At 42.0% G+C, this 9,346-nt stretch overlaps 1 pseudogene; it reads left to right on the forward strand.

The window, feature by feature from the left end:
• Positions 1-241: 241 nt before the first annotated feature.
• Positions 242-1,047, forward strand: LOC117503496 (annotated as a pseudogene).
• Positions 1,048-9,346: the final 8,299 nt, after the last annotated feature.

Below are 9,346 nucleotides of genomic sequence, written 5' to 3' on the forward strand. Positions count from 1 at the left end.
GGAAAACTGATGGGTGACGTCACTCAGGCTTGCCACTGTCTTCATCACAGTCTTGCTGTAACTGTCAGTGTTTACCTTTTGTTTTTGTGTGTTACCACCTAAAATGAGAAGATGTAACAGCCTCTGGCAAAATTTAAACAATTATAAAAGCAAATTCTGAAAAATTCACTGTTAAATTTCTCATGGATATCAGTTTTGTTGTCACAACCAGAAACAGTACAGGTGTTATGATCATGTTTAACCTTGTCTGTCATCCTCAGGTCAATCTAGTAACCAGGCCTACTGGGAGCAGCAGCACAAACACTTGCTTCAGACTCTGTCGCCAGCACTGCTCGAGGAGTACGGTGAGGACTATGTGACTGAGACCAAGGAGCTCTTCTGCAGCTACACAAGCACAGCCAACCCGGATGTCAGCCCGTCATTGACGTCATCGTGCAGGCATTGTTGTCTCCGCAACCTCTGGTGCGCTACTTTGCTGGGCCAGGCATTGGCCTGATGTATTTCCTCCATAGCTACTGCCCAGTCATCATCAGAGACAGGTTCATACAGAAACTGTTCCTCAAGAAGAAGCTGATGCCACGAGCGCTCAGGAAGCAGTCGAGCTTCGACATCAACCTCAAGTTCTGCAACAACAATAATGAGGAGAAGGTGGTCCAACCTGCCATGCACCAACAATAGAAACATTGTCGCAGTAGCTTCGAGGACCACTTGTGTAATGCACCGGTAATGCTGTATGTTTTTGGAAAGAAACTGAAGGAGCGAAAATGATGCACCGAATTTTGGGGTTTGTGACTCCAGTAAGGTCAGTCAGGGTATCGTAGAGCTAGTATACGTTGCTACAGGCCTCACTGCCGTTCGTGAGGTCATTAGGGCTGCAGGAAGAGCATAGAACACAACAATCACAACAATTCCACGCTCACTCCACACAGAGGGTGCCGAGTTCAAGTCCAGTCAGCTCACTTCAAGTTTCGTGTCTCAGAACACAAGCTGCCCTCAATGTCTTCAACTTGACAAGCAACCAACACGTGACATGACTAAATAAAAAAACTCAACACGTTATGGAGACTGCGAATAATGATTTCAATCATCAATTCATCAGTTTTTTTTATTAAATGTTTATTGTTCATAATTATTCTGTCTGTCCACTTTGATGGCTTAGTGGTTAGCACTGTAGTCTCACAGCAAGAAGGTTGTGGGATCGCTTCCCACCTGGGGCCTTTCTGTATGGAGTTTGCATGTTCTCCCATGTTTGCGCTGGTTTCTCCGGGTGCTCCGGCTTCTTCCCACATCCAAAGACATGCAGGTTAGGTGAATTAGAAACTTTAAATTGACCATAGCTGTGAATGTGTATGTTTGTCTGTATGTCACCCTGTGAGAGGACTAGTGTCCTGCCCAGGGTGTACCCACCTCACAGCCTATGACTGCTGGGATATGCTCCTTGGATGCTGCTGGAATGACTTGGTGTCAAATGAATGCTAACTGAAAGTCTCTCAGATGAAGAGTTCTACTTGCATTGTGAGGGAACTTCCGCTATAACATCTCTGGGCATGAACCAAAGTGCTGACACCTCAGTGTTGAGGATTTCATTAACTAGAGAAGGCCAAGGACACACCCATGTATCACCTGGCTGCAGCAGATGGATGGTCAGTATGTAGCACTTGGGATAGACCAGTGGCCTCTGTGGGTGGTTGACAATCAGGAACCAGAACAGTTCTGTAAAATGGTAGATGTGGTACCAGCACATCCTTCCAGACCTGAACTGACCTTTGAAAATGGGCGTTTCCAATTTCATACTGTATCTGATCACATCAAAAGTATCAAGGACAGTCTGAAATTTAGCAACTGCAAATTTATTATAAAAATACATAATAATTCACTAAAAAAGTAGTTTTTAGTCAGTTTGATGATATTTGCTGCCCACTACTAATGGTATCCAAGGATCTTGCAAAGGAGGGGAAGGATCCTTACATAGACTGATGAGAAGTATCACTTAGGAGTGTCAGCTATGACATTGTGACAGTGTGAGGTCTATATAGTCCAGCATGCAGGTGCCTCGGTTTTGAGGACCCCAGTAACTGGACAACGGCACAGGGCTGAGTATCAGGTGGGTATGGCAGATAGGTCTAACAGGTAGTGATGGACTGGTTGTCTGGACAGGCAGTCGCCAACCATTAGGTGTTGAGGTGCAGCAGTAGTGTATGTTTCTCTTCTTTTTTGAACACTGAAATGTAACAACCCATGCTGATTGTTTGAGGGCCCTCTAGTGGGGGATATGAATGAGATCAGATTAAACTCTGCTCAAATAATGACATTTTCAGGTTGTTTTTAAGCACAAACCAAAGATTTTTATATTTTAAAGAAAATATTGTCCTTAAAAGCAGACATTTTTATACACAGGTTTCTGATGATATTTTTTCTTTGCAATACTTCAACCATAAAACTATATATATATGTATACTTAACATTTCACACTGAATTCGATGTTCAAAACATACAGCAGTGGCGTATGTAGTGATTGTTGGAATGCGTTTCTGTGTGTGTGTTGGTGTGTATGTACTTTCAGTTTCAGTTCTGTGCATTTTGTCGGAACTGTGGCCTCAGCCATTCATGCTGCCGGACTATTTGTTTTCAATAAAACTATTTATATTTCCTTTCTTCTTCAACATGTAAACTATGAATTTTGTTTTAAAAAAAATGGAAATCCACAAAAATGTAATGATCACATAGTTCATTGTTTAATCAAAATAAAGTTGACTTTTGCATATTGCTCCTGTGGCGTTAATGTGAGACAAAGAAAAAGGAATACACTCTCATGTTCAGAGTATCCTCCCACCTGTAATACATATCATGGCATTGCATAGGCTTAGTACTGGCTGGATCACTTTTGCAGATCTTCTTCTTTCAGCTGCTCCTGTTAGGGGTTGCCACAGTAGATCATTTATTTTTCATGTCACCCTTTTCTTCTGTATCTTCCTCTGTCACACCAACAACCTGTATGTCCTCCCTCAGCACTTCCATAAACCTCCTCTTTGTCCTCCCTCTTCTCCTGCCTGGGGCTCCATCCTCAGCATCCTTCTCCCTATATACCCTGGGTCCATCCTCTGCACATGTCCAAAACCATCTCTGTCTCACCTCTCTGACTGTCTCCAAATGTCCCACCTGAGCTGTCCCTCAGATATGTTCATTCCTAATCCTGTCCATCCTCATCACTCCCAAAGGAGAATCACTACATCTTCAGCTCTGCCCTCTGTCTTTTTGTTAGTGCCACTGTCTCTAAGCCATACAACATATCTGGTCTCATTACTGTCTTGTGACTTTTCCCTTCACCCTTGCTGATATTCTTTGGTCACAAGTCACTCCTGCCACTTTGGCCACCCACTCCACCCTGCAGGCACCTTTTTTCTTCACCTCTCTACCACACTCTCCATTACTTTGTGCAATTGAATCCAAATTATTTATACTCATACTTTCACCACTTCTACTCCTTTACCGCACTATTCCACTGGGCTCCCTCTCATTCACACACACATACTCGGTCTTGCGCCGAGTGACTTCATTCCCCTGCTCTCCAGAGTGTATCTCCACATTTCCAGGCTACACTCACCTGCTCTCTGCTATCACTACAGATCACAAAGTCATCTGCAAATATCGTAGTCCATAGAGACTCCTGTCTGATCTAATGCTTCAACCTGTCAACCATCACCATTGCAAACAAGAAGGACTCAGAGCTGATCCTTGGTGTAATCTCACATTTCGCACCCCCAATTTGAATGAGTCTGTCATTCCTACTGCACATCTGTCACATTACCACTGAAGTGCACCACTGTCACACTATCCTTGTACATGCCCTGTGCTACTCTCACATACTTCTCTGCCACTCCAGACTTCCTCATACAATATGAAACTGTTCTCTTGGCACCCTGTTATAACCTTCTCTAAATCCACAAACACGCATTGTAACCCCTTCTGGCCTTCTCTGTACTTCTCCATCAGTATTCTCAGAGCAAACATTGCATCTGTAGTGCTCTTTCTCAGCATGAAACCATATTGCTGCTCACAGATTTTCAGTCTAAGTCTAGTTTCTACGACTCTTTCTCATAACTTCATGCTGTCGCTGATCAACTTTATGCTGCTGTAGTTAGTGCCGCTCTGCAATTTTTAAGAACAACTTAAAAATAGGAACCAGCACACTTCATCTCCACTCCTCAGGCATCATCTCACTTTCCAAGATGTTATTAAACAATCTGGTTTGAAACTTCACTGTCATCTCTCTTAGACATTTCCATGCCGCATTGGCATGTCATCTGGACTGACTGTTTTTTCTACTCTTCATCCTCTTCATAGCTTGCCCTCACTTCATCCTTACTAATCTCTTGCACTTCCCAATTTACTCTCTCCACATTACTCAGCCTTTTCTCTCTCTCATTTTCTTCATTCATCAGCTCCTAAAAATATTCCCTCCATCTTCTCAACACACTCTCCTTGATTGTCAGCACATTATCATCTGCATCCTTTACCACTCTAACCTGCTGCACATCCTGTCAAGCTCGGTCCCGTTGGCCACTGTTTACAAGTGCATTTCTCCTTCCTTAATTTATTAAACGTACAACAGCATGCACCAGAGGTTTTTAAAATGGTTGGCATACGTAGCTAAATTGTCAAGGTGTGACAGGGCCTTTACTGTTCAACTTCATGTACAGTTTGCTATATGCCTTTACCTTAGCTTTTATCAGTTCGCTTTCCACCTTATGCCATATCTCCTTGTACTCCTATTTCTTTGTCTCTCTGACTATCCCAATTCTTTTTGCCAACTTCTTTCTCCTTATACTTTCCTAAACATCTTCGTTCCACCACTGTTTCCTTGTCTTCTTTAAACTGTCCACATGTCACACCCAGTACCTTCCTAGCTGCCTCACTCACCACATCTGCAGTACTTTTCCAGGAGTCCAAAACTGCTTTCTTTTCATCCAGTGCCTGTCTCATCTGCTCATTGAATTTCACACAACATTCTTCCTCTTTCAGGTTCTACCATCTGATCTTTTGTTGACCTCTGACTCTCTTCCTCTTCACCTCTAAAAGTCATCCATGCCAGTCATCAATGCTAAAAAATGGTCAGAAGCAAGGAAATGGGCTCGTCTTCTCCATGCACTTGGCACAGAGGGACAAAGACTGTTTTATACTCTACCAGATTCAGGTGCTACTTTACTAGTGCTGTGGCGAGCACTTGAGAAACACTTTGTTCCTCAAGTGAATGTGATTACCGAACAACCAGATGAGTCTATTAATCAGTTTTTGGCAGCACTGTGTAAGCTGCTCTGAGTTTGTAGATATGATGGAGCAAATGGTTGTGACCATCTGATAGAGTGTGTTGCCAATACAAGCATTAGAGACAGATTTTTGCTGAAATCAGACCTGACGCTGGCTAATGCTATTACGCTGGCTCTGCAGATCGAGTCAGAGCTTTGGAATGCTGGCATCCTCTCTGACAGTACTATGACCTCTACTATCGCTGCTGCTGCTATGTCGGTTGGGGCCATAACTAAACAGCCAAGGAAAAAAACACCCAAAAAGAAAAACAGAACCTGCTTGATCAATGGCGCCAGCTGCTTCTGCACAATCTACAGGGAGTCATTTGCTACAGATGAGGTTCTACCAATCTCCTTGCAAATAAGCTGTCAAAATTGAACCTCAATTTTGAGGCTGTTCTGTAAATAGTTTTCAAATAAACAATAAATATAGCAACTTCTGATCAATCCATATCAATTTCTGACTTAAAATAATGTACTGATTTAAGCCCCAGCCATTTCAGGTTAAACCACGCCCACTTCCGGTTTAGGCCCTGCCAACTATGAGTACAGATACGGATACAGATAATTTAGATGATTGAACAGATGCAGATACAGATAGTGGTGTACTCGCTCATCCCTATTTCAAACACTGTTCCCCTGAGGGAAGGGACAACCGGAGCAACGGGATCGTTAAGCACAGCGGACTGGACCCTAGTGTCAATGGCCCAGGTGATAGCAGAGACGAAGCAGGATGCGGGCAAGATGGTATTGGGTACAGACGGTTCTTCCAACGGCTCTTTGTGCTGGGAGAGGACATCAGGTTGCTGTTTTTAGAGCCGGGCTGGTATGTCAGTACAAAGTTAAAGTGACTAAAGAAGATGGACAACCTAGCTTGCTGGGAATTGAGCCGTTTGACCTAGCATAGGTATTCTAGATTTTATGAGCAGTTCACACTAAAAACGGTACTTGTGTCCCTTCTAACCAATGGCACCACTCCTCCAAGGCTACTTTTACCGCCAACAGTTCCCGGTCGCCGATGTTGGAATTTCGTTCAGTTGGAGATACTTTCTTGGACAAAAAAGCACAAGGATGTAATTTTCTATCAGCAGGATCAATTTGAGACAAAATGTCTCCAACGTCGGAAGCGTCCACCTTGACCACGAACTGTCGGGTGGGGTCAGGGAGGAGTAGAATTGGGGCTGCTGTGAAGCATTTCTTTAGGACCCGAAATGCCTCATCACACTCCAGTGACCAGTGAAAGGTCTGGAGGGATGCAGTGACATTGTGCAGAGGAGCTGCCACTGTACTGAAATTTCAAATGAATCTACAGTAAAAGTTTGCAAACCTAGGAATCTTTGGACCTCCTTTTGACTTTTTGGGGTTACCCAATCATGCACTGCAGCTATTTTTTTCTGGATCCATCTGGATTTTCCCTGGTGCAATTGTGAACCCCAGAAACGAGACTGTGGATTTATGAAATTACATTTTTTCCACTTAACAAATAAATGGCTACTCAACAATGTCTGGAGTAGTAAACGCACATGCGGTGTGTGTTTCTTCATCTGGGGAAAAGATCAAACTGTCATCTAGGTACAGGAATACAAATGTATTCAAAAACTCACGTAGAATGTTATTGACCAGGTTTTGAAATATGTCAGGTGCATTAGTGAAGCTGGGGGCATGACAAGATACTCATAGTGGCCGGTGGGAGTATTGAATGCTGTCTTCCATTCATCTCCTTGTCTGATCCACACTAAATTGTATGCATTGCGTAGGTGACAAGTGACAAAGTTTTTTTATTCGGCACACAAAATATTTAAATAGAAAAAAATGAACAATTCCACAAACAAACACAGACAAAACTAGTGAGTCCGAAAGGGTGTGGGCTGAAGCAAAGCTTATTAGCGCCCACCCCTGCTCGTACAAGTCCACAATTCTTATCAGTCATATTTACATAATACAAATTCACTACTACATGTCGACACACAGACATACACATCAATATACTATTCACTTATAATTATATTTATATAGTACCAGATCACAAGAAAATCGAATCAAGGCACTTTACGCCAGTAAGGACTAACCTTACCAACCCCAGAGGAAGCACTAGGCAACTGTGGTGAGGAAAAACTCCCTATAAGGAAGAAACCTCAAACAGACCAGGCTCTTGGGGGTGACCCTCTGCTTGGGCTGTGCCATATATACCTATATACATATGTATATACTTTATGTATATAAGTGACTGTGTATATGTATGTATGTATATATTTATGTTTGTAAAGTATATATAAAGTATCCCTTAGTTAGTTATGCTGCTTAGTTATCCCAGCAGTCTAAGTCTATAGCAGCATAACTAAGGGATGGTTCAGGGTCACCTGATCCAGCCCTAACTATAAGCTTTAGCAAAAGGAAAGTTTTAAGCCTAATCTTAAAAGTAGAGAGGGTGTCTGTCTCCCTGATCTGAATTGGGAGCTGGTTCCACAGGAGAGGAGCCTGAAAGCTGAAGGCTTCTACTCTTACAAACCCTAGGAACTACAAGTAAGCCCGCAGTCTGAGAGCGAAGCGCTCTATTGGGGTGATATGGTACTATGAGGTCCCTAAGATAAGATGGGACCTGATTATTCAAAACCTTATAAGTAAGAAGAAGAATTTTAAATTCTATTCTAGAATTAACAGGAAGCCAATGAAGAGAGGCCAATATGGGTGAGATATGCTCTCTCCTTCTAGTCCCCGTCAGTACTCTAGCTGCAGCATTTTGAATTAACTGAAGGCTTTTCAGGGAACTTTTAGGACACCTGATAATAATGAATTACAATAGTCCAGCCTAGAGGAAATAAATGCATGAATTAGTTTTTCAGCATCACTCTGAGACAAGACCTTTCTGAGTTTAGAGATATTGCGTAAATGCAAAAAAAGCAGTCCTACATATTTGTTTAATATGCACTTTGAATGACATATCCTGATCAAAAATGACTCCAAGATTTCTCACAGTATTACTAGAGGTCAGGGTAATGCCATCCAGAGTAAGGATCTGGTAGACACCATGTTTCTAAGATTTGTGGGGCAAGTACAATAACTTCAGTTTTATCTGAGTTTAAAGCAGAAAATTAGAGGTCATCCATGTCTTTATGTCTGTAAGGACAATCCTGCAGTTTAGCTAATTGGTGTGTGTCCTCTGGCTTCATGGATAGATAAAGCTTGGGTATCATCTGCGTAACAATGAAAATTTAAGCAATGCCGTCTAATAATACTGCCTAAGGGAAGCATGTATAAAGTGAATAAAATTGGTCCTAGCACAGAACCTTGTGGAACTCCATAATTAACCTTAGTCTGTGAAGAAGATTCCCCATTTACATGGAACAAATTGTAATCTATTAGATAAATATGATTCAAAACCACCGCAGCGCAGTGCCTTTAATACCTATGGCATGCTCTAATCTCTGTAATAAAATTTATGGTCAACAGTATCAAAAGCAGCACTGAGGTCTAACAGAACAAGCACAGAGATGAGTCCACTGTCCGAGGCCATAAGAAGATCATTTGTAACCTTCACTAATGCTGTTTCTGTATTATGATGAATTCTAAAACCTGACTGAAACTCTTCAAATAGACCATTCCTCTGCAGATGATCAGTTAGCTGTTTTACAACTACCCTTTCAAGAATTTTTGAGAGAAAAGGAAGGTTGGAGATTGGCCTATAATTAGCTAAGATAGCTGGTCAAGTGATGGCTTTTTAAGTAATGGTTTAATTACTGCCACCTTAAAAGCCTGTGGTACATAGCCAACTAATAAAGATAGACTGATCATATTTAAGATCGAAGCATTAAATAATGGTAGGGCTTCCTTGAGCAGCCTGGTAGGAATGGGGTCTAATAGACATGTTGATGGTTTGGATGAAGTAACTAATGAAAATAACTCAGGAGGTTTCAGGGAATACTGTTAAGTCTTCAATTTCCATACCATAAGTCAGAACAAGATCTAAGATATAATTAAAGTGGTGGGTTGACTCATTTACATTTGAGCAAAGCCAATTGAGTCTAATAATAGATTAAATG

Source organism: Thalassophryne amazonica, chromosome 2, assembly GCF_902500255.1.
Source record: "Thalassophryne amazonica chromosome 2, fThaAma1.1, whole genome shotgun sequence".
Taxonomy (NCBI): domain Eukaryota; kingdom Metazoa; phylum Chordata; class Actinopteri; order Batrachoidiformes; family Batrachoididae; genus Thalassophryne; species Thalassophryne amazonica.